Here is a 27,770-nt window from a genome sequence, read left to right on the forward strand (position 1 = left end):
TATATAGTCCTTAAAAGAAAAAGTTGTCACCTATAAGATCCACTGGAAGATCTTAACCAAGTGTAAGCCCTACACCAACGGCAGCGGAAAGTGCGGTCTTTGCGATGTGGAAAGATGTCTTATCTGGAAGAGTTCTTTAGACCCTGATACATGTCTAAATTCAAGAACTGAACATTTTGGGTCATGTCCAGATATAGCAAAATATTTGCTACGTTTTGGACATCCCAAGATCAGAGATAGAACCTGCTTTTCATATTATGTCCACGTACAAGCCTTTCATATGCCTTAACATCTCTTATATATTTATATATATTTTATTACTTTATATATTTTTCTGTATATTATTGTTCACCCTTTATAACTGTGCAACTTATACGCGTGTAGTATATAAACCTAATGTATATGTGCGTGCATATATACATGTGTACGAATGATTTTATATAAACACGTGCAAGACTCTACCTGTTGTAATTATCTCTTTCCTTCATACATACATGTATGTATATATGTTTACATATCTGCATGTGTAGATGTGTCTGACAGGCAGGAGGGTGTATTTGTGTATTTACATATATAACTCATTTGTATATTCAAGTTTTGCGGCGAATGTGAATGTTTTTACAGTTTATGTTTTTTGAGTATGTTTTTATTTGTATATACGTTTATCCGCGTATATACGTGCTTGTGCGTATAGACTACGTTTTGTATATCCGTTTATATATGTGTATCTGCGTATAGATATGTGTATATGAACATAATGATGCGTGCGTTTATGCGTATGTGTTTTTGTTTGTATATACGTTTTCCGTGTATGTATATGCATGTGCGTATAAACTACGTTTTACATATCTGCGTATGTACGTGTGTGCGTGTGTAGAGATGTATATATGAGCAGAGTGAAGCGTGCATGGGTATATGTGCGTGGTGCATGTGCGTGTATACGTAGACATATGTATGTATATATGTGTGTTTGTATCTATATATACACGCGCGTGTGAGTATGTATATAGGCATATATATACATACATATTTGTGTGTGCGTATATGTATGTGTGTGTATGTGTGCATATGCGGATTCTGTGAATGAAATATTACTTTCACCATGCCTATTGGAGTAATTTCCCTTTATTCAACGTTTTTGTTCATAGCATTTTCTCTAAATAACTGATGAGATGCCGGAGGAAACTTCAGCCTTGGTATATTATGAGAACCAACTAATTGTCACATATTATATTTATAGATAAATTCCTCTATTTTACATAATATCGAGGTATCATCAATTCTTTTGTTGTCATATCATTATTATTAACATATTTACAAATATATATATATCGAGAGAGAGAGAGAGGAGAAACGAGAGAGAGAGAGGAAAAAACGAGAGCGAGAGGAGAAACGAGAGAGAGAGAGAGAGGGGTGAGAAACGAGAGAGAAAGAGAGAGAGAGAGAGAGAGGAGAAACGAGAGAGAGAGAGAGAGAGAGAGAGATCAGGATTCAAGTGAATCAGGTACTTAGACAGTAAGGCACCGGGTCAGGTCAAAAAGTAAAATATTCTTGTCCCTACTATTTTGTTGTGGCGGTATTCGTGTCTTATTATCTTTGACTCGTTTATCGTGCTATTGTTTGATAACTCCGCAAGACAATGACTTTGAAACGTCTACCATGATGGGAACTCGAACTCATATATATCACGTAACTGACACTGACTACAACCGAGAACTCATACAACGACACTACTACTATTGACCCTCTACAACGACTGACTCCCTAACTTTATAGTAGCTCTCATTACACTTTGTCACGTGGGAAGGGAAGTACCATCTTCACTACAACAATATATATATACGTATATATGTATTTATATATATATATATATATATATATATATATATATATATATATATATATATATATATATATATATATATATATATGTATGTGTGTGTGTGTGTGTGTGTGTGTGTGTGTATACATACATATATATGTATGTATGCACGTATATGTGAGTGTATGTGTATGTATATGTGCATATATGTAAGTGTATATATAAAAATATGTGAAAAGAGACAGGTGGGATTATATAATTCAGAATTGCATATTGTTTTCCATTAAGTTACCATTTAAGGTGAATAATTTGTGTATGTATGTATGTATAAGTGTGCTATCTTTCTGTGTTTAACAATTTCATATTCAATATTTTTAGGTTGCTTCCTATAAAAAATTCAGATATTTTAATCTTTCCATTTTCAGGAAGATGTTGATACGTTCATTGTTCTGCTAAAATGTTCTATTTTCTGTTCAGTAGAAATGTCAATTCTTGTAAACTTGACCTTTGTATTAATTCATTGTCAACTAAAGAGGTACTTTATATCTTCAGTAGTGTGTTTTTTTGTTTTTGTTTTTTTTTTAAGATCAGCAGGTTTGACACAATCGGTAACTCTTTTCTATCTGAAAGGGCAAAAACAATTTATTTCTCACAGCTCGAATGTTTTCAGAAGAATATTTTCTCTCCAATTTACTGTGTGCCAGTTCACTTACAAAGTGATAGTTTTTTGAAAATTTAATTACATTAATTATTGCACTTGTCATTGTAATACCTAATAAATATTCTCCGTAGTTATAGTAAGCAGCATGTAAAGAAATGTTGTCAACAACCTGTATGTTACTTTAGTTTATTCTATATTTACCAAAGAATAGTCGTTATACTGAACGCAACAGTGGTACAAAAGTGGCACAAAACAGTGGCACAAAAGCTTAATTCTAAGTTAATTCCATTTAATTTATCCCTGAATCTGACTTATTTTATCCTGTCGAGAAATATGAAAATGATTTGATTTCAGAGTAGAAGAAAACATTACCACATTCATTGCGTTGCGCTTATTGGTTTACCATTCACTGCCTCTCTTAGTTGCAAAATTATATACCATAGCATTTAGCTTTGTAACATAGCAGAAAGAAAAATAATTATAGGCAATATTTTGAGAATGGCGTAGAACGCTATTTGTATTGCTGAGTGTTGTATTCCTAATTATTATTTTTCAAGTATTTGTCTTGCTTTGTCATATATGGAGTGCACAACAACCATGGTTGTTGGTCTTCCCATGTTCACAATATCGACATGAACAACTAAGTTTAAAGAGACTCGATGAGACATTCGTAATCACGTTTTGCGTAAGATTCAACAATTAAAGAAAAGGAAAATAAATGAACTTTGGTGTGTGATTAAACAGCGTGATGTTCTTCAAATGCAGCAGAAACGGCATCGAATTCAAAAGGTAGCAACAGTCTTTTGAACATCATGTTTCTCGTAAAGACATTGAAGATCTTAAGAAGAGGAAAGAATTAATGTTACACTTTTCTTGCATAAAACATCTAAGACCTTTATGAAACTGCCTCACGATGATAACGAAGAACAGGATAAGAACAAATATTAAGTAAGTTATGCGCTTTAATATATTCCTAATACCTAGAAGAAAAAAGATTTATGAGCAGCTCATATTCACTGGTAATATGCAGTGTATAAGTGAATCTGTAAACCAGTTTAATACACGTTTAAAGAACCAAGCCAAATCTGCGTTGCTAGATGTTGGGTATCAAAATTTTGGAATGGTAATTGGTAAGATTGTTGAAAGAATAATTATTGTAACAAGATAAAATTTAAAATTCCTGAAATTTGAAAGAATATCAATTTACGTGCAGACTTAAACATGGTAACAACAACTTTAGAAATAATTTGTATTCAAGCCAGGAAATACTTAAAAAAGAAGTGTAACTGTAGAAAATTACACGCAGTGCGCAAATGATATTAAAATAAATATGGACTTTGAAGCACATGGTTTTCTTATATACACTGAAGAAATATTTCCGTTACAATCATATTAATCGCATAGTCTGAGATATTTATTATCCAGTAGGGAATACTTTATCCATCAGATGTAAATTCGTATGATAGTTTGCAGTGCGCTTCAATTTCAACTGATTCCGTTACATTATTAACGATTAAGTGATAAAAAAAATATACTACGTGAAGCATAGAAGGTTCACGATTATACATGTTAACATACTGCAGATCTTCAAAAGCATTGTGTCATTCACCTTAATGGGGTTACATCAGATGAAGGTAAATTGCTAGAGATACTAATTCCATTATATTTTTTGATATATCAGTAACGATATAACTAATAATTATGTAACAGAAGTCTAAAGTACTAGTTTTAAGCCGGATGATGGTTTAGCACCATTGCATAATGACTTTGGAGAAAGATCAGTTGTCGTAAGGATTAAGTGATTTTTTTATTGAGCAGACAGGATAAAAATCGCACGTAGACTGATGTAGTGATGTTAAATTGCCGTTCGGCTTAACATCACCACATCAAGATTCTTGGGTGTCTTTAACGAAACTCACTCCGTTGTAAAGATTCGCATTACGTTACTTGTATGAGGATATCTCACAACAGACAGGCAAATTATGGTCCATTCACCACTTTTCTCGCAACAACCAATGAATCTGTGCATAAAGTTCATGGGTGCTGATCTTTCTTGTATGATTAAGCCGTTACAACATACTATAATGTATTCTGCTGGCAATATTTGTCTACAATAAGGCGGTGAACTGGTAGAACCGCTAGCACGCCAGCTTTTATGTTCTGAGTTCAATTTCTACCGAGGTTGACTTTACCTTTTATCAACTCGAGGTCGATAAAATAATACCAGTTGAGCACTGAGATCGACGTAATTCTAGAAACTGCTCGCCCTGTGCCAAACTTTGAAAGCGATATTTGTCTGCTAACGTTTCTTAATTGAATAACGTCAACGATTTTGCAGTAATGTAATCAGAGGAGATTCAGCGCTTACGGTTGGTGTCTTTATAAGAAAAAGCATGGGTGAGAAGGTCTTTGAGAAAGTTTCAGTTCTGGAGAGAAATAGTTATAGGAAGTGTTACATGGGATGTCAACGGCTTGTGATATAACACAAGTGATAAAAATTCGGGAGATATGTGAGACTGAATATCATGCGTGAAGATAGTTTGCAGCTGAGAAACAGAGATCATTTTCATAGTTATAAAAATGAGTGAGCGGGGAAACAGTACGTCTGTTTGAGATGGATGCATTTCTAATCAAACGAATTACTTTTTACTAGATTCAATCAAGTGAGTGTAGCAGCCGTACCGCAGATGTTCATTATACGTGCGTATGAAACTTGAGAATTTTAGGGTGTCAGCTGATCAAGTCAGAAGTAATTATTGGTTGTAAGGAAAGATATTTATGGTTCAACCACTGTGTATATATAATGTCACCATGAGAGCGCATCAGAGACCCGTAAGCTAAATATTCATAGCAAAGAGCATTGATGCTATACTAACGAAAATGTGAAAAAAAAAAAGGAAATAAATTGACATTATTCTCAAATCATTCAAATATCAGGACAGGTTTGATTCTAAATGTAATTAGTAAACAAATTTCTACTGTTAAACAATGTGATGAAAATGCATCGTAGGAATGATCAGTTGATGTCGTGTTGGTTTTCAGTCCCTGGTAAACTATGATCAAAAGGACTTTTGATCAAAGATTTTTTTATGCAGAGACTATCATATTTTTTGTTTGAAGAGCAGTATATATAACACATCGAGTTCTTTTGTAATTTGACTATTATTTTTAGCAGTTAGGACGAACACATAGAAGCACCTCCATTTATTTGACAGTATATTTGATAATTGATGGATCAATATTTACCTTAAAAAAGGATGTACATACTCATTTACATATCAACCCATTTGATCAATATTATATGAATAATATATTTAATTTCTTCAGTGAATTTAGAAAATTTTCAACTAGCATTACTTATTGATGGAATGGTATTTTTCTCCTCTTCTAACATGCTTTCCTACAGAACAGATTCTCAGCGTCGTAAAAGTAGACTTCTTGTTTTAGCTGATCTTGTACCATTTGCTATAATTTATCGAACCGAAGTATTCAATTCTTCTGATAGTTCTCTTCTATATGTGTAAAAGAAAAATTAGGTAAATTTGAGATTTTGCAAATATCCAAAGAGCATAGGAAGCTTTCACTTGGCATAGGCACGTTTTTATACGACGTCTGATGAAATGCTGGCGCGAGAAGAAGGGAGAAAGATAAGTATAGAGTTGATATTAGACGAAGATTCTATGACATACAAATGTCTGAAGAAGACTAGGAAATTATAATCAGATTGTATCAGAGTAAAAGGCAAGGTTTTTTGAGTTTTCCGTAAGCTCGAAATGTATGAGAATTGCTCTGACGTTATAAATCATATGGATAATAATGTTGTATTTGATTCTACGCAAGTTTGACATGAAACAAACGCGAAAATTGTATTACACCTATTCGAAAACCAGGAATTAATATAAAATAGAGATGCATGTGAAATCGAATTTAAAGTAGTATAGTTTATGCGCCACACTATTTTTGGCTTTTCTCTAACAATTTCACTAACAAGTGAAAACGAAATGAAAGCTATTACATGAGTTTGACTTCAGAAAGATGTGAGTGAATTGAGTGAATATTTGGGGTCACGTACAATTTCTGCGCAAGAATTTATCCAATTTGTAACGAATTTGTCTATATTGCTAAGACTTTTTAATATATTGTTGTGTAAAAACTCTGTGCAAGAATAGCAATTAGCTCAAATAAATGCTCTCCAACAAATCAATAACGAATTGTCCAATTTTCTCCAGAATTTCTCAAATAAAGCTTTTACTCTCTGTGCTATACTAGTGATTTTAAGTGATGTATTATTACAGAAAGAAAATGATCTTGAAAATAGTACATGTTTCACAAGTCGAACACTAATACCTATTATTCATAAAGTGAACAAGAAGAACTTGCTCTAGTGAAGCTGTACGAATATCATTACATATATATTAATAGCACTGAATTTTATACCGAAACACAACACAAATCTCTTTTGAGCATATTTTCAAGATGGTAAAGCACACTAGGCAATAGTTGAATAGTAGGTTTTGATGTACTATCAATTTACGATTTTCTTTATATTTTAATACAGATTCTTTCTAAAATGTTTGTTCAGTCTTATATCTTACCATACATAATAGGGACATTTAAAATATGACTGTGTGTAACATATTGTGTTATTTTAAAAACACATTATGCCAAAGTACAATTATTATCAAATTTTGTAAATACTCCTACTTATCTAAGTGGTCCTCAGATCTCAACAAACCGAGAAGTAATTGAGATTTGAATCTCTTGCTGTGAAAAGAATTAATATTTTATGTCAATAATTTTTTCATTTAGAAATAACTAATGAAATATAATCTACATAAGTCATTAAAATTAATTACATATACAAAATCCATGTCGAAAAGTGGAATTAATCAAGCAGACGTAATACTATATGAAATGTGTATTATATTTACAGTTGTCAATAGGGTAACAAAGTTTATCTACCTCGCAATTTAGCATCATCATTTAGTTCACAAGTGCAATTAATGGAATACACTTTCTTTAATGTCTTAAAATCATTTTGCTTCGATATAAATTTCTCCTTCCTTCCCACGAGTTTCAGACGCCTGATCAGGGTCGTGGATTCTGTATTTCCCCTTGTAAATCCATTAAAATTTGATAATATTTATTTTTGTGATCTTAATACCCCTTGTGTTTTTATTGTGAAGAAATCCTGTAGTCGGATATTCAAATGTCATCGAGAAAGCATGAGTATTTGAAGCACTAATGGCACACACTTAACATTAATATCCAAATTAATTGTACACTGTTTTAAAGTTTTCAACAGTTTTGGCAACAAGTAAATTAGCTTTAAAATAAAATCATTTTGAATAACCTATGAATGAATGCTTTAGATAAAAGCAGTTATTGAAATACCCGTCATGCAACAACTGAATGAGCACATTTTGCCTTAGTCTTAGATTACTTGCAACATTATATATAGAGAGAGTAATGATTATTTGCCAACGTAATGTAGTAGTCCTGATTTGGACGAATGCTACTGCTATTTAGCCCCAGAAAACATCGTCTCCAGCTGGCTATCGATGCACTATCAGCGTCTTTATATTTCCGAACAAGGGAGCTCAAAACAATATCTGCGTACCAATAGTTTATGGGTTATTTCGCTTCATCAGCACAGAATAATTTCCTGGCTATAGATGGTGACACTAGACTCTTGTTCGAAATATATATTTTCAAACCGACACACTGTTACTGATCTCATAAACAGAAAATGTTTTCAATTTATATTTATGCATGTTTGTGTGTATTATGTGTATATATATATATATATATATATATATATATATATATATATATATATATATATATATATATATATATATATATATATATATATATATATATATATATATCTTATACGGGCCACCTATATTATAATATATTTAATATATTATATTCATTTTATACTATATAAATGTGTATGTATGCATGTATGTGTGCATAAACTAAAGGCACAAATATAGAGGTCGCAAAGGGTACCAATCAGCACCAGTATTGCTAGAAATAAGAGTCAAAGCAACTCAATAGCCACGGAAAGCAATATCTTAATAACTGACAAGGGAGATAATGTCCTACAGCAAGGGACATAGCCACATCATCGATGATTTCGCATTTTAATGCTCACCAGGAGCTCTCACAGCGCCTAGGTTTAAACTCAGTTCGCCTTTTCAGTTTATAAGATTTCCGTTGAAATCACACGCTGATTTCATAAACTGTAAAACAGAAAATTATAAATAATATGGAGGACCTTATTCGGAATTTTACAACCGAAAAGCAGAAGTATAGACGTCACTAAGGTCACAAGGGGTACTACTCAGCACGAGTATTGTTAGAAATATCTTCATGACTAGTTTCTGACAACAAGGTAGTATATATATATATAATTATAATAAGGGTAACTACATGTTAGTACCACTTGCTAGAAGAAGATGTGAGAAGAATGGATGTGGCAGTACCATGTAGTTGCTCTTGCAATCATTATTAAAAAATGACATACTCTGCATTAATTTGTATCTAAAATGTTTTATGTGCTAGCTACCTGTATAGATTTTATCCTTTTATATATATATATATATATATATATATATATATATATATATATATATATATATATATATATATATATATATATATATATATATATATATATATATAGAGAGAGAGAGAGAGAGAGAGAGAGAGAGATTTTATCCTTGATTATATATATATATCTGTAAAATATGTGACACTTATTCGGTTTCGGATGCCGGGGTGGAAACCCACGCCACCATCTCTTCAGTTATCTGGCTGGCCATTGAAAGTTCCTATGAAAATGACCCCTCATTTATATATATACTATCTAGTTTAACTATAAAATTTATGAATCTAAGAATATACAACACAATGAAGTTGTTGAATATTTTGAAAGATAAAGCATATTGTGACAAACAAAAAAGCAGTACATCTTTTTATCGTAAATTAAATTGTTTTCAAGAAAAAAAAAAACAACAATACATTAAATTCCAAACCACACTATCTCTGTGAGAAGTTTCCAGCGAACGAAGATCAAAGATAAAGTATTCATATTTAGGATGATGAATGAGGAAAAGCAAACTAATGACGAGACAAGTCATTTTTCAAGAAAAATGATATAAATATCAAAGTTTATTTAAATAAAAATTTTAACACATCATCAATTGTCAATCTCCTCTATTACACGTTTACAGACGATGTGATATATAGAACGAATGCCACTTCACAGCGAACCACGCAAAACCATTTGATCACGCAGTTATCCCCAAGAAAACAATGCAATTGAATTCCCACAGATCCGCACACAGATTTTCGCGATGAAGAAGTTAACACTCAAATCACGTATTTGTACACATGAGAATTACAGTGTAAGTATATTTGTGTGAATATGCCCTCCTGTGTATTACGCACGCGCGCAAACACACACTCACACATGCATACACACAGTTAAAATATACTTGTGACATATTTCAGCTTATAAAGACAAATTACAAGTTACCGCGAAGAAAACATTCTCCCTTATGGTAAAAAGGAGTAAAAGCTCCATATCTATCCAGTGCTGCCCCTTGCCGGATACCTAAATATGTTTCTAGCTCTTTAACCGTTATCAATGGGAAATACCGAAGAGTGGTAACTCTGAACAGACTTAAAGCCGTAGCTAAAACACACTAACACACACATATGTATATATATATATATAAATATATATATATATATATATATATATATATATATATATATATATATATATATATATATATATATATGTTAATTCTCTAAATGAAGTATTAACAGTAACTGCACGATAAAGTGTAGTATATTGCCACTTAAGTGTGGCTGACCCCTAGGGGTGGATGTTACTGTTGCTTTTAGCCCCAGCTGGAGGAGATGTCCTCCTGGGGCTAAAAGCAACAGTAACATCCACCCCTAGGGGTCAGCCACACTTAAGTGGCAATATACTACATTATATATATATATATATATATATATATATATATATATATATATATATATATATATATATATATATATATATATATATATATATATATATATATATATATATATATATATATATATATATACATAAATACATATCCATGCTTATATATATATACATTAATAATTACTTATTGCTGTGTGTATATATATGTGACAGTGGATTATCATCGATGAGTCCATGAACCTTCGTTCTTTTCCCTAAAACTACATATATATACATATATATATGTATTAATATATGTGTGTGTATGTCTAAATTGCAAAATTGGTGACTGATACCGCCATCATTTAGAATTCCATAGACACGAAAACACCTGCATAATCGATCAAATGTCTACTATATGTGAAAACGTATCTGCATTTCTCTCCACATTAGTCTTTTAGTGGTCAATGGTAAACTTGATTCCAACTTGATGAGTAAATGTCTCGGGATGACAGTCACTGAAAACTGCTAAAATGAGTCACTATTGTTGTATGAAGGCGCTAAGAGGATGTTCGCAAAGAGTTAATTTCTCGATTTCCCCTGACACAATTTTTGTGGGTTGATCTGTTGGAAACATCCAAGATAAATACTTATTAAGTGGCTGAAAAGTTTATATGGAGAACTATCTATCCTCTCTGCACTGGAGGAAAAGGAGGAGTAAAGCAATTTTGATAAACCCTTCACTCATATAAAGTTTATATGGCTATAATATTTCTATCGTCTGTAAGATGCTATACAATTTTCCAGCTACATACAAATGCCACAAAACTCTTAAGAAACGTAATGTTTGGATTAGCTCTCCTTGTCTGGAACGGACATATTACTACCAGTTTCATGTACCACAACCGGAAACATACAGTTGTCCAACAGCTCCGCCACATGCAAATGCTAAAATTAAGCTGCTTAACTACAGAGAGGGATTTGTGTTTCTAAAGCGACACCCACTACAGAAGAATTATAGGCTAATAAATACTAACTACTTCAAGTGATGGCATTATCAGCAGCTACACGCATTTAGGCCTCGGGACAGGGGAGACGCTAGTGCTACCTACTATTATAAATATAGTAACGTGGAGACCAATGATATGACTACCCAAACCCACATATAACTCGATATATTTTTTATGCTGCATAATCCAGGGGTTTGGTATATTGTAGCTCTTGACTGTCTGAAAAAACTGCATGTACTAACGCATTCCACAGGATCCTTCGAGAAGTAATACAATTTGAAATTTTATTTGCTGTCACAGGAGTACGTTTCTCTTGTGCCAGTTTCAAATGAATAACTTGAAAATAATATCAGGGAGTAAGTAGATCTCTTGGAAACTTAAGTTAATCTCGATCCCTGTTGTTTCTTTTGGATCCTAGCTGCTCCTTGACCCTTCAGTAGAATCTTGCAGAGACTTCCGACAACAGTTACTAACAGTCTCCTATATAAGTCTTAGCTTGTCCACAAGAACCTAAGTTGCAGTTGACCAATCACATGTCGTCTTCTGATTTGAACATGGTTGAGGTTACACATTAGTCAATGCTTTCAAGCTTGTGAAACACAGGCAAATGGCTATGTGAGCCAAAATTACCCTTACAAGCATCAACTTTGTGTTAATGCACCAGTATTGCCTTTCATTTGATGTTTGTTGAAGTTGAAGCAGGTGTCGACGGTTGTTCTCTGGTATATAGATGATCAGTGTGCCTTTATCTTAATGGTAAGTTAGTTTAGGAGAATACTTGTCTCTCGATATCATATCCATTTCTAATTTCAATTTAATGTGTTTCTTCTAGAATCTCTGGAAGCTAAAATAGTTCCAATAAAAACGCATCAACTCTGTATGCATTTAATACACCCCTATTCGACCTTGCTGTACAAACGCTTGGCACTGGCGAAAGCTAATTTTTGTTTTATATATAATTATTTTATATCGACACTCCATAAAAGTATTAGAACACAGGCTACGTTTTGATTAACTACCCCGAAGGGCCAGCATAACAAAGAACACCAAATAGGTATCTTTAATTGACATAGAATTGCGAATTTAAGATTTAGTGTAGTGTGTAGTAGAACTTTAACTTGCGGACGCCACTTCATTCTCTTAGTCAGTAACTATATATCATCTAGTTCAAGCAGAACTAGAAAGTAACAAGAGAAAGAGGAGAATCACAAACACGAGAATATGCCTGATATGGATAACTGAATGAGAACAATTTATAATTGTGGATTCAATAAAAGTTGTGTTGGAAAGGAAGTTCAGAGAAATTTCTCGAATATAACAGATACCTAAAGAAGGCCGGAGTCTAATATGGCCGACACGTTGTCACTGTAACAACTAGATTGAGGTCACTCGCCCGTAAACAGCCATGTTGAAGTTGCGATATTCATTACTTTCAGTATAGTTACAGTTTTCATTTCTTATAGATATTTTCTAACTAGCTACTTTACTTGTTGCATGATCAGTGACTGCTTGTGACTTATTTTTCTATATACTGCGAGCTGGCGCGTACTACTTTTATCTCTAGTAGCCGTGAATTTTGTTGTTTTTTGAAGAATACTAAGCGGAATTTTGTGCGAATACACCATCGTTGGGTGGAAGTGAATAATGGAAGAAAAGAAGAGTTACGCAGAAGCTACCGGAGGTCGAGATACCATAGATCCACGTGTGCTGAACCGAAGAAGATGGAGTAGAATGAGAAGTAGATAGCAAAAGAAGAGTCAAACATAAAAATGACCATGCCAGAGGAGGAAAAAAGAAAAATGGAAAGCAGAACGGTGACATTCAGAATATTTTCGAATGAAAATAGGAGAAGAGCATGTACCGCAGGAAGTGATAGAGGAAATATTGACGAAACGAATGAGTGAAGAGATAACCTTCTTTACAAGAGGAAGGGGATACGCGACTATAATAGTCACCATTGCATCAGAAGAGGAGGTGAAAATGAACGACAATAGACTGATACTGGGAGAGAAATTGACGTTAATGCCGAACTGTCTGGACAAAAGAATCGTCAGGGTCAGGGTGGGAAGAATCCCACCATCGATAGACCCAAAATGGGTGATAATCGCAAATTGTTAATTCAGAGCTGGTGAAGGGAAGTGAAAACCTGAAGATTTACATAGTAAGCAGAATTCAACAATTGAATTTTTGGGGATATGGTGTTGAAGTAATTTGCGCCGTAAGCCCAGAATATTATGATGAAATGGCGGAAATTGTGGAACTACCAAACGGCGAAAAACTGGAATTAATGTTGGAGGGGAGACCCCCAAAATGTTACGGGTGCGGTGAAAGAGGGTACCTGAGAAGGAAATGTCCTAGAACAGCAGTAGAAATGGTGGAAGAGAAAATGTACAGGAAGAGATAGTGGTGGAAAAAGGCAGAAGCAGAGAACAGAATATGACGGGAATTTGGCGGAGGTAAAACCCAGGAAAAGAGAGAGAAGAAAGTCACTGATGACAGTGGAAGTGAAGAAGTGTAAAGGAATGGAAGAAGAAACTCAACCCACGACGAGAAACGGAGAAAATTTACCAGAAGAAGTACCAGAAAAGGAATTAAAAGTACAGAATCATTCACACCAGAAACGAGACGGCCCACAATTTCGGAAGCCTAAAGACATAGACACACAGACGAAACACGTAGAGTTGAAGTTAAGTGGACACACAGACACACAAAATACACGAACACACAGACTTAGAAACGGAAATACAAGAACCCATAAAACAGCAGGCAAACGGGAGCAAAAAGAGACAACGTGAAAAGCACAAACGAAAAGAAAAATTATAGCGCGATAGGACACCCTGGCTTTAAAGGAGTAAGTGGTAAGTCATTATAATTCTGTAAAGACTGTAACTGAGAGAAATGATTGTTTGAATTTTTCAGGAAAAAAAAAGGAAAGATAATGTAAATTTGAAACTGTTAAATGAACAGGTTTCTTAAAGTTTTTTTTTTTTAACACTGTAATAAACATTTGGTTTTCTTTTAGTTTAAGAAGAAAAAGGAGAAGAAAAGAAATAAGTAAGGACTGTATGAACATTAGTTTAAAAGGTTTATAATGGTAGGGCAAAAACGAAGTGCGACGTCGCGGTTTCGCCTCGGAGCGAGGCGAGAGATTGTGTTAAAGGAATATACGGATGGCCGACTCATTTGCTTTGTAAACATATTTATTTCACATTCATCCTTCATATATTTCATGTTTCCGCATGCCTTTGTATGTCCCCTCTGTAATAAGGCCTTGTGCCCGTAATAAAGAATTAATCTCTAGCAGATGGGTGTCCACCACTGAAGATGGTCACAAATAACTCGAAACTGGCCAGTTTGGTGGTTGCATCATCGTCGCTAGAAGCTGGTAGGGTTTGTTCCCCTGCTTGCAATATATCATGTGCAGATTGAATTGATAATAATCTGGAGGAAGCGTTCGCCAGAGGTTAAAAACGATAGTAACGAAACTGCTGTCTTCAAGTGGCGATAAATACTACTTCTCAGTATAGTTATTACTTTCACCTCTTATAGAGATTTTCTAACTAGTTACTTTGCTTGTGTCTGTGTGTGTGTGTATACACATATATTTATGAGTGAGTATATAAACACGCATACATATATATATATATATAAGTGTGTGTATGTGTGTGTGTGTACATGTATGCAGTATATATACACGCTGCATTACATTGCAGATTAATTATTTAAATATATATCCTCTTAAGTCGTTTGCTTGTTTAAAATTGAGATTTATAAGTCCATCTCTCACCCAGAAAGTGATATATCACTTAAAGAGCAGTTGGATTAACAACTACTTATGGCAAACGCAATTATTCAGTAGCTTACTAATTACTTTAGCAAGGTAATAAATGTTTTGCGATAATTTAGTAAAATTGTTATATTTTACGACTTTCTATTTCTGTGTTTCTCTAACACATCAAAGTTTAAAATTTACTGTTGACATTTTGAAAATGACAAATTTTAAACTGTAAAATCGATTGTAGATGTTTTTCTTTATGCATTCATATTGATCTGAAATATTGGTACAAGGCAAGAATTTCGAGAGAAGAGAATAACTCGATTACTTCGACCTCAGTGTTCAGCTGGTACCCCAAAAGATTAAAGGTAGAGTCAACCGCGATGGAATTTGAACTCAGAACTTAAAATCGGTAGAAATGTTGGTTTGCTAAACGTTTTTTTTACTAGCACCAGTTCGCCGCCTTATCAACATGCAGACATATTGCTACCAGTTAAACATCGGTTAAAATAAAACGAAAAATTAAAGTAAAAAAATTCACTTTTGAAATTGACATTGGGGAATGCTCTTCGGATGGAATGAGATTTCCTATTTTTTCTCTTTCAAATGACGACAGTAAAGATTTTTTTAATTATTCAAAATATCATAGTTAATTTTGACAATCATACATGGTTGCCGCATGACTGTGTGTGCTTGAGATGTTTCATTCGTAACTAGACGGTCTGTGATTGAATCGTATTGCGGGGCAATTTTGTATAATAGCTTTCTACAAAACCACAGGTCAACTAATTACTTATAGAAGAAAATTGTTAGATGGAAGTGCAGCTGAGGTACCGTTTCTATTAATAAATGGTATACTTCATCCACTCATGTTCTAACATTGCCTTTGGGAATCGTCAACAGACAACACTTTAAATTCAGGCTAGAAATCCAGTAAATTACCACTAATTTAGGAAGATATGAACATCATTAATGCTAGCATTCTTATCCAGACTAGCCATAATAAAAGGTGTGTGCTTTTTTTTAACTAGTCTCCATCAACGGACAAGAATCATACTGACCATTTGATCATATCAACCGCATTACTCTGTATTTGTCACTTTGGTACTTATTTTTATGGCTTTTTATTGGACCATTAGATAACAGAACATAAAAATATAAAGTCTGCATTTGTGTATATGTGTGTGAGTGTTTATGTGTGGGTGGAGTGTCTGTCTATAAGTATCAGGTTGGTCAAAAATGTTTTTCGTAATTCGAGCTTTAATAAATAGTTCAAAGTAATTGCATATGAGAAGCCTTTATTTATCACAATGTATACCATCATATTATATTGTCTGTTGCCTCCGTTGTCCCAGAAGCTCAATTCCACGCTTATATTATTTGGCCGGTTTAGAGACAAAATATCCCCTGCGCCTGTTTTCATCCTCATCCACATTGATGAACAATAGGCCGTGCAGGAAATGAGCCATAGCACGGAAATGAGCCATAGCACGGAAAAGTTGTAATCTGTTGGAGAAACGTCTGAACATAGGCAAGGTGAGGCAGCAATTCTAGGCCCTCAATTTCTCCAAGTTTGCACTTAGTAACATTAGCAGTGTGTGCTGTGTCGACGTCATGCAGTGGGAGTGCGCATCTTCGATTCACCAATGCCATGTAATGAGCTTTCAAAGCATCATATACTCGCTGCAGTCGTTGAGAATAAAAGTGAGCGTTCACAGCATCACCATATGGGACAAACTCAAATGGCAACAACCCTTCGAAATTCCGCCAAATACAGATGACCTACTGTTCAACCTGACATTGTTTGTTTGATAACCTGTCTGGAACGAAACCACTGAATTCTTTTATTGTGAAATTAGATCCATTTTTTTCTTTCCAGTTACAATTAGACGCCAAAAAAACGGGCACTTCGAGGATTTGCAAGCAGTTTTTTGCAAGTGCTCACACGTCGTTGATCCTGGTCATAGGTTTGTTCCTGAGGAGCTTTTTGACAGCCTCTGTCCGCAAGGCCGAGTTTATGGCTATGGATTGATGGTGCTTTGTGAAAGACCAAGATCTACCAACAATGTGCGTGTGGTTGTGCTTGGCTGTTGTTCAACCATTTCAAACAAGGCTTCATCTTCTTTGGTGTGTTTTCAGAGTTGGTGTCTTCTTCCTTGAAATGTTTGAACCCGTTTTGTGCTACACGTTTCTTTGGACCTTCCACGTCAATAATTTCTTTTGTCGCTGCTCATTTTCAAAGCTGTAGAATAAAAAACATACAATTAATCTTTATATGTTATATAGGAAAATAATGAACAAACAGTTCAGCGATTGCTGTAGCAGCATTTCGTCCTGCTCTTTACGTTCTAGGCTCAAATTCTCGCAAGATCGATTTTACCTTTCATTATTTCGGTGTTGATTAAATAAGAACCAGTCTAGTACGGCGGAGATTATATAATCGACTTGCTTCCTACCCTCAAAATTATTGACCTTGTATCAAAATTAAAAAGCATTATGTAGGTCTAATTGAGAAAGTAGTCTTCCCGACCGATCAAATATATAAAGAAATGAGTTCTGACAATCCAGTATTGTTGTTCAAGTATAGATTATGGACTTCTGTTTTTGTTATAGTAGATAATGGGCAGTGATTTCAGAGACGTTTGACACTTGGTTCTGGTGTTTGCTATTCAAATCAATAGACATATTTTCAATTTTGAAAAACATTATGATCAAGAAATAAATAAAACGTGTTGAAACAAGAATTGAAACAGGTTTCTGAATTTTTAACTTTAGATTGCCTTTAGTTTACCTCTTATTTAAAGATATTGTTACCTTATGTAATGCAGATTACAAAATATAAAAGGAAAAGTTTTGCCAACTCATTTTCCCATTACTAATAAATTATCTGATATATGGTTGTTTTATACGGACAATTTATGTCATAAAGAATTTTCTTCGTCATCGTTCATTGCCTTATAACCTGAACACAAATAGAAAAACTTTTGCCAACCTCAGAACAAATTTAATTATGCATAGTGATCAATTTTCATCTATCTTCCAAATTCGTTTGATGCTAAGTTTTAGAACCTTTGAAAATGGATCTAAATACATATGCAGTTTCTTGCTGCCAAATATATTTAGCAATGACATCAATAAATTTCTGCATCTGTGTTTACTAACTAAGAATATCTTCATAGAATACTGTCAAAATGGACATGATGAATTTCTAAAGATAATCTATATGATTCTTTGTTATAGAGTTCCGATTCAAAATTGGTAAGCAGATGGGTGATAGATAATGACAAGAGTAATGATGGAAGTGACAAAAGCAATAATGATGATGATAGCGACAGTGGTGGCGTGGATAATGATGTTAAGGCAGTAAATTATTAATGCATTAGTCATCATCTTATTGAGCGTGTTTGTTTAAAACTAAAGTACAGTTACTAATGTTATTTTAATCAGCAGTCTGAACAAATGTTGAAATCAATCGTGTTACTCAACTAGAATCTAAATAAAAATATTATTTATAATTTTATGGCGGTAAGTTGACAGAAATAGTGGTGCACCAGACCGGATCGGACTGATTCAGACTAAGAGCCTCGTTCTAGTACTGTCTTTCATTTGTCTGGATTGCTAGTTCAAATCACACTAAAGATATTTGCTATTCGACTTCCTGAAGTCGGTAAGATAAATACTAATAATATACTAGAAGGAAGTCAATGTTGAGATTTATGTTCCCAAACATTAGTTTCCTTGATTATCAAGTTCACAATAAGCATTAAATATGATGAGGTGAAATTGTGTGTTTAGCTTTTGTAGCTTATCACACAATTTCAGGTAAAAAGATTATTTATTACGTGAGCATTGAAGTTGTTAGAAATAGTAGCTAGAACTCACTCAAATCACACCCTACTATTGTAAAAAGCAGGAAAGGCTTTGGAAATAATATTGCGGCACCAAATATGTCATTCCTGAGAGCAGAACGTGAAATAATGGCTGAGTCACATTTAATCATCTCAATCACGGCTAAAATACAGGCTAAACAACAACGACGGAATTCTGAATCTGCCGGGGAACATCAACCAATTGCCGTGTAAGAAATGAAAATACACTTGACATCTTTATAGTATAATAATATTGTAAGATAAAAGAAAAAGATGATACAAATATTCTTACATCCAAGAACTATTCTAACCATCCTCGTTCTATACTTAATGGTACTAGTAACATGTCATTTTCGTTTTCTGTGAGCAGAGATTACTAACTAGAAGTTCAGACTTTTTTCAATTTCCGGTGAAAAGAGCGGTATGAGAGGTTTCCTCTACGTCCCCTATCCCAGTGCAGTGTTGTCAATTTCGAAAGAGAGAAGAAAAGGGAGAGAGAGAACAAGGAGAAGGAATTTGCGTTAATGTTAAATATATCTTTATCTATATAAATATAAGATAATATGTCATATACTCTTTAACTAGCTTCAGCTTGAGAGCAGCTGCCATGCTGGGGCACCGCTATTATCTTTGTTAGACCTTCATTACTTGATATGTAGCATTTGGTGGATGAGGAAGTTTGAAGCTGCTACCCTCATCTGTGCTTTTTGTTGCGAGGAATGCTCATCAAGAACTCTGGACGGAAGGAAATCCAGTTTTGGGTTGGAGAAACCTACATCCACCCCATGCAAGTCTCTCCGGCTTTTGGGGGATACTGACGAGCAGTGAGCCCTTAACACCCAAGTTGTTGCAATATATGGTTCTGTATCTTGATGACGATGCTGGGATCTCTGGCACTGGTACCCCGTTCTGCTGTTTGTGTAACTTTCAATTCCAAAGTACGTTACAAGCCTTTCCAGGAATTTTCAGATGCATATCAAAGTATGTCTTTCCTGCCTTTGTTTTAGGGAGTAGAGTCTTAACTTTTCCAGCGTTTCTAAATAGCAGACATGTCGCATTGCAACGATCTACTTACTATGTGTATCTTCGCTGGATTGTTTCGAGTTCTGCCGTCAATTTTACACTGTTTGGTGGTCATAGCTGGGAGCAGTAGTCTAAGCAGCTGAGGATATATGTCCTCCAGAGAACCATCATGGTTTCCTGTTTTCTCGTTCTGATAGTTCTAAGCATCCATACAGCCAGTCGCCTGCATTTTATTGTCAACTTTGTAATATGAACCTGGAAACATACATCATTACATTATGAATAACAGTGGCCCTTAGAAAGTGCCGAGTAGAACATCAATCACTGTCTGTGTTTAATTAGAAGTGGATCAATTTGCCACCAATTCTTGGCTTCTGTCTTTTTAAAGGTCGTGCGGCCTCTCTCCAAACTTCCCGGTAACGCTAAGATCACACATCTTGTGACATATTATTCCATGTTTGTTTTAATCAAAGAGTTTTGCAAAGTCGAAATATATCTGGTCGACATTTAAGTTGTTGTGTAGCTGCTTTAATGCTCAGTCGTAGTGTTGTAAAAGCTGCCAATGTTATTGGATAACTAAAGATATTTACTATTCGATTTTTGAAGTCGGTATGATAAATATTAATAGTATACTAGAAGAAATTACTTTCTCCTAGTATTTTCGATATTCATGCTTCCAAACCGTTTTCTTGATTATCAACATGATGAGGTGGAATTGTGTGTTTGGCTTTTGTAGACTTATCACACAATTTCAGGTAAAAAGCCTTATGAATTGCTGGCCTTGTGTCTAAAAAATCAGAAACAATAATCATTATTTTTTAACTGTTTCTTATCATTTATTGGACATTTATTCATAACTACATAAGTACGCAAAGATGGGGCTTAACCTCTTATATCTCATTAATTCAGGATTAGGATTTAAAAGCTTAATACTCCTAAATCATTCCGTGTTTCTAAATCATAGCAAAGACCCAATTGCCAGGTAGTGATGTTAAAATGGATTAGGTCTTCATAATTATTGTTGTTCAATCTCAAGTCAACATAATTAGAGCAAACATATAATTAAAGTTTTTCACTCATGACTATCACGCCCGTTTGTGTTCTGGCGCTTTTATCGAGAGTGTACTCTTTTATTTTAAGGTAGTGTGAGTTATGATGTGCATTAGATTGAGTTTTATTTCTAGCAAGTTATCCGTCTGTTTGGGTCATTCCTTGTCGGCTCGGCGTAACAGAGAGTTAAAATACATTGGTTATTGACACAGCACAGCTCTTGCAATAAGTTAGAATCGCATGATGCTTCATAACGATGGTGTCTACATGAGCGTGGTTTTCCACTGTGAGGTCTATTAGAGTAAATTATCCTGTAAATTAGATAGAAGACTATGGCAAACAGACAGATAGACGCACACAAGCACATAAACACGCACATACATATGGGTATACACACATATGGCTATATACACTCACACACACACACACACACACACACACACACACACACACGTTTTCAACGGGTTTTTGATTCACAAGGATTTGCATCTCCCCTTGTCCATGGCCTGCATCCCCCTGCTTTCCGTAAATCCCATCCTCAGATCTACTCTGTCACTTCTTCAGACACTCTGTTTGTCATTTACTGGAGCACTGAACCTAACTCTTCTGCACTTCCAGGAGCGCAATATTATCGGCCAGGTCCTGATCCGTTAGGCATCTATCTTCAGTGTACTGTTTCCGGCAGTTGGCACATTTATGGCTGTATGCTTCACAAACTCGGTGACAAGAAGAAACGATGAGAATGACTAGAGACAAACCTGTTTCACTACTGTGGTGATAGCGCTCAACCAAAATGCTTGTCGTAACTTTATTTAATACCATACCAAGATACATGTCATCTGCGCCGAATTATTTTATGGCAATAAAAATTTTGGGCGAGAATAGAGAGGTGCATCACACACTTACACTGGTCCAATGAAAACGTGAACAATGTTGTTCAGCTACGCTCTCACATCTAACCAAATCCTTCCAGTTGCTAACATCTAGTCTAGTTTTCCAGTTTTGTGTACTTAGAAAAATAGACAAGATGTTAGCGACATGAATCGTATATGGCATCTATGAGGTAACTCCACACATAAGAAAAAGCAGCTGTTCTCCACAAATGACCGTCTACTTTTGAATTAGAAGGACATGGGGGCCGATAATGGATTATATACATGATGGTTTATTAACTAGAAATAACAGTCCCATCACACTTAAATTCTAGCTTACTGTGTCATAAAATATTAAGGTAAAACACTAGATAATGTGTTTTCCGTTCTAGTAAAGTAGACTATGATTTGAGGGAGATCAGCTGTTTTTTCTAGAGTGTTGAGTGTTTTCACAGACGCTGTGTACGATCCATACATATTGTTTGAATTTTTATGGCAATAAACTATAATCTAATGGAGATTAGCTGCTATTTGTAGCGGTTTGAGTCACGACATATATAGTTTGTTAGGTATCTTTCCAAAATTAAATAAAATAGAATGAAATTTAGACGAGATTTGACTGTTATTTCTAATAAGATTAAGCGCCAAATATACGCTCTCTCGTGAATTTGCTATTCTTCAATTGAGGGTGCCTTGCTGCTATTTCTAGCAAGCTAAATAATTATATGTGTTAGATCTTTGACACTGAGGTGTGGCTTGGAGTAATTTAGCTGTAAATGATTTTGTAGAAGTACTTTTGACATCTCAAACTGTAAAAGCTTTGGTTGGTAGCCTAAAGTCTTGTCAACTTGGCCAGCTGTGTATTTGCTTCTGAATCAGAAAATGCGTAAATTGATTACCAACAATTAGAGATTTCAATTAACTTGTTAAGAAGACACACAAGGAAAACAATGCATTGGTTTATTTTCCATTAAAATTACACAAAAGAAATAGATTTGTGTGTAGAAAATAAAATCAATGTATCATTATTGTTAAAGGTTTAATGAGTCCTCTAGGAAACAAACAAACAAAAAAATATATTGTTTTTTTAATCATTCAAGAGACAATTGTTCAATAGTAATTTAAATAGAACTGGAAATGTTTTGAGAAAGCAAAATATGGTGATAGAAAACCAAAGAAAAAAATGAAAACCACGTACATATTTACAAAAAAGCAACATTTAATTAGCGTTATCTTTTGAATATGTATATAATTATGTTGAAACCAATAACAAACAAAACATATAGAACGAACAACACACGGATAAATAAATTAAAAGGAATAAAACTATATGAAATATTTCATGAAGTATCTTACCGTCAACTAAATGTGACTGCCTTAAGAAACATAGCAGACGGTACCGACGTATGTATTGTTATATAATGCAGATACAACATTGAATGTTTACCCATCTCAACTGACATTTTGAAACTATTATTCAAAGCTACATGCTTAAAACAACTATATGCAAGTTCTCTTTCTTTCTTACTTTTTCTTGCCTTTCTTTCTTCCTTTTATTATTATAATTATTATTTATTTTTTTTTTATTTTTGCACAACAGTCTTTCCTTTACTTTTTATATTTTTCGTTTCAAGACAAGGTTTCAATGGGTTTTCTCTTTGGATCAACATTCGCTTTTCTTCGATGTGTTAAATAGCACGAACTTTGTTCAGTAACCAGAAGCTACGAAATGTATAACATGATGTACGATCGTATGTGTGTGTATTTCATTTTCATGCATACACATGCATACAAGGTTATGAATGAGTTTCAGTTACATAGAAAAACATAAGTTTCTAGTTTTATATATATATATATTTTTTAGAAAGTTTTATTTATTTTTGTATGAGTTCCTTTCAGTTAATTTGAAACAGGAAGGTTCCAAAATTCATCATCCGCATTTCAATATATTCACGCGCTCGTTTTCTAAATGTAATGATGTTGGCGTGTGTTCGACGCCGTTTTTACAGTAACGAGGCCAATGTGATTGCTGCTGAGAGTGCCACCGGCAATTTTATTATTTAGACTTATAGGTCATCAGATGAGAACGTCAATAAAATTTTAAAGAAGTTTTTGTTCCAAATTAACGGAAAAAAATAACTCATTCGACAATGGGAGTGAGTGTAGGAGAGAGGAAAAAACAAAACCGTGTGCGTGTTTGTTGCATTAAAAATTACAATTCTATGCTACTTTTGTCTTTTTTAATAAGTTGGCTTTTTTAGATATTTTCCAATTAGGTTCCTTTTGGTTAGTTTGAAACAGTAAATTTACCAAATCCATCACTAATTCTTCTAAGCGCTCCCATGTTTTCAAAGAATATTCAAAATGAAAACTTTCTTATATATATATATATATATATATATATATATATATATATATATGAGTGTGTGTGCACACGTGTGTATGTGTATGTGCATGCGTGTGTGTATGTGCATGCATTTATGCATGCAAATAGTTATGAATGTCTATACACGTATACATATATTTATAAATTTGATAACTTGACAGTCATATCTCGTAATGTAGCTATATATTGGAAAAGTATGCATATTTGCTTTTTTTTTTTGCCGCAGACATTGAAACCATTAACAAATCCCGACTGTTTGGCAACACAAATAACAGCTTTCTTTAGTTTTGTTTAAGGTTTCTTTGTCAAATCATTGTTCAGTTTTCATGTTCCAATCATAGGTAGTCAGTAGCTTGTAACATTATTGATAGCGAATTTTATGGCACTACTTTACGCATAGATATTTTAACTTACATAAAACAATGGGTATTAATCTAAATACTTCTTTGTGTATTCCTTTGTTTTTAGTTTTGAAAATCCTCCCACTACTGAAAGATCCAGTCTCCAGCACAGAAACAAGGCTCCTTCGTTGAATGTTAAACACACGCATCAATTATGTTTTCATGTATGAATGTATGTATGTAGGTAGGTAGGTATCGTTCTATCCATCTTCACATGCAGGCATGTGTACTTATACGTTTGTACGCTTCCCTGCCGTTGTGTGAATCTTTTTTATAAGTAAATCTGTTTTCATTAGTGTGCGTATAGAGATTTTTTAATGTGTGTGTATGTTTGTGTGTGTGCGCGCGTGTATTTGTGTTTGCGTGTACATACAAGCCACAGCAATGAAATATTAAACCTTTCTTATTTTAGTCACTGAACTGCGGTCATACTGGGGCACCGCCTTAAAGGGTTTTGTCAAACACGTTAATGCTCGTATTTGACCCACCTGTCACTTTTTGACAAACCACTAAAATAGAGGAACACAAACAAACCAAAGCGGGGGTGCTAAACAAACACGAAGATATGTTTTTCTGTCTATCTATCAATCTATCTATCTATCTATCTATCTATCTATCTATCTATCTATATCTATCTATCTATCTATCTATCTATCTATCTATCTATCTATCTATCTATCTATCTATCTACAGATACATATATATATATGGGTATATATATATGTGTGTGTGTGTGTGTGTGTGTGTGTGTGTGTGTGTGTGTGTGTGTGTGTGTGTGTATGTATGTGTATGTATGTATACTTGGAAATGGAGGCGTCGCATTCAATTAAACAATGAATAATAAATAATGTATATATATTCATGCATATATGTGTACAGGTCGTCACCGGCCGTGAAAATAACATGAAATACATAAACAAACGAAGGGGAAATGAGTGAAATGCGTAAACAACGAGAAAAAATGGAAAATAGGACAAGTTAACACAGAGAAATAACAAAACTTCATTAGTTGTAGGCTGTCTATCTACTCCTCATTTCGAACATTCAACGACAATATGAGTCTTAAAAGACAGTTCCTCCCATAAATTCTAAAATAAAATTTAAAATTTATGGAGGGTCAAAGTTGGGAACAAAAAAAAAGACAGTGGAGACATACAAGGAAACCGAACGAAAACAAATATGGAAAGTCGTTAGACCAGAACGCGAGGAAAACGTATTTCATGTTATTTGCACCGTTTTTGACGCCCTGTACCCATATATGCATGTATGTGTCTATATATATATATATATATATATATATATATATATATATATATATATATATATATATATATTATTTATCATTTATTATTTATATACACACACACACACGCATATACACTTATATGTATAAGTGTTCTTTTGGCCTTGAGGCTATATTCTGTTCGTTTCTTATTTATTTCGTCTTTGCCTTTGTCAATCGTCTTAAAGTATATTTATTCACTTTCGTATGTTCACTTCCGCATCGCTTGTTATACATGTATTGCTTACTCTCGGCCCTATATTCTCCTCAACTTTCACGGGCACCACCAGCTTGGGAATCATCTCAGTCTTATCATTAATGGTGCAAAGGGAGTAGTAACATCTGGTTGATAACTGATGAAGAATTAGAGACCTTCTGTGTCCGTCTTCCATCCGACTGTGCACTCAATATACTTTATACGTTATACGTTTTTTACTTTTCGTTTGTGTATTTACTATACATTTTTTCACCTATTAAGTAACGGAAAGCAACGCACCCTGGTTTTTATTAATAGTAAATTATTTAGATAACCGTGCGACTCTATTTGTAGCCTTTCCTCTTTCTCTTGTTTCCTCTCTTCGTCTCTTCCCTTTTTTCTCTTTCTCTCACACTCTTACTTCTACTTCTAGCCCTTCTTCTTTCTCTATTTCGTCTTCATCACTTCTTTTTCTCTCTGTCACACACATTCTCTCTCTTTCTCTCTCTCTCGCCCTCTTTCTCCTCTGCTTGCTGCTGACATTTGGCCCGTGGCCGGCCTTTCTTTCTCTTCCTTTTTTACACCGGTCACGTAGCTGCCCGGTCCTAAATTCTCTATGTTACTCTGGTACATATCTTGCTTTTTGTCGTTTTAATCCTTTAGGATTGCCCTTAAGCGTTACCCACCATTCGTGTTCTTTTGGCCCTGCGGCTGTATTCTGTTCGTTTCCGATTTATTTCGTCTCTTTGTCTTTCGTCTATCGTCTTAAATTATATGTATTGACTTTTGTATGTCCACTTCTGTATCACTTGTTATCCATGTACTGTTTGCTCTCGGCCTTATCATTAATGGTGCGAAACAGAGTAACACAAAGGCGGTGAGCTGGCAGAAAGGTTAGCAAGCCGGGCGAAATGATTAGCGGTATTTCGTCTGTCTCTACGATCTGAGTTCAAATTCCACTGAGTTCGATTTTGCCTTTCATCCTTTCGGGGTCGATAAATTAAGAACTAGTTGCGTACTGGGGTTGAGCTAATTGACTGCCCCTCCCCTAATATTTCGGGCCTCGTGCCTAGAGTAGAAAAGAAAGTGAGTAATACCATCTGGTTGATAACTGATGAAGAATTAAGAACCTTGTGTGTCGTCTATCTTCCGTCCTTTTGTTCGATCAGTTTACGTTAAAAGTTTTTTACTTTTCGTTTGTATATTTGCTATACATATTTCACTTATTATATATACATTTATATATATATATGTATATATATATACATATATATATATATATATATATATATATATATATATATATATATATATATATATATATATATATATATATATATATATATATATATATCTGTAAGCAATGAGCTTATTTCAGTTTCCGTTTGCCAAATGCTCTCATAAGACTTTGGTCGGTCCGAGGCTATTGTGGATGAAACTTGCCGAAG

General features: G+C 34.2%; 1 long non-coding RNA gene across 1 annotated transcript in view; it reads right to left on the reverse strand.

Annotated features, from left to right (window-relative positions):
* Positions 1-16,543: 16,543 nt before the first annotated feature.
* Positions 16,544-27,770, reverse strand: part of LOC128247680 (uncharacterized) — a 63,514-nt gene continuing 52,287 nt past the window's right edge. The window contains exon 5 of the long non-coding RNA XR_008264043.2: positions 16,544-17,485. This is a non-coding gene — a long non-coding RNA (uncharacterized LOC128247680). The remainder of the gene's footprint in view (positions 17,486-27,770) is intronic.

This window comes from Octopus bimaculoides, chromosome 4 (genome assembly GCF_046866305.1).
Source record: "Octopus bimaculoides isolate indiv1 chromosome 4, ASM4686630v1, whole genome shotgun sequence".
NCBI lineage: Eukaryota > Metazoa > Mollusca > Cephalopoda > Octopoda > Octopodidae > Octopus > Octopus bimaculoides.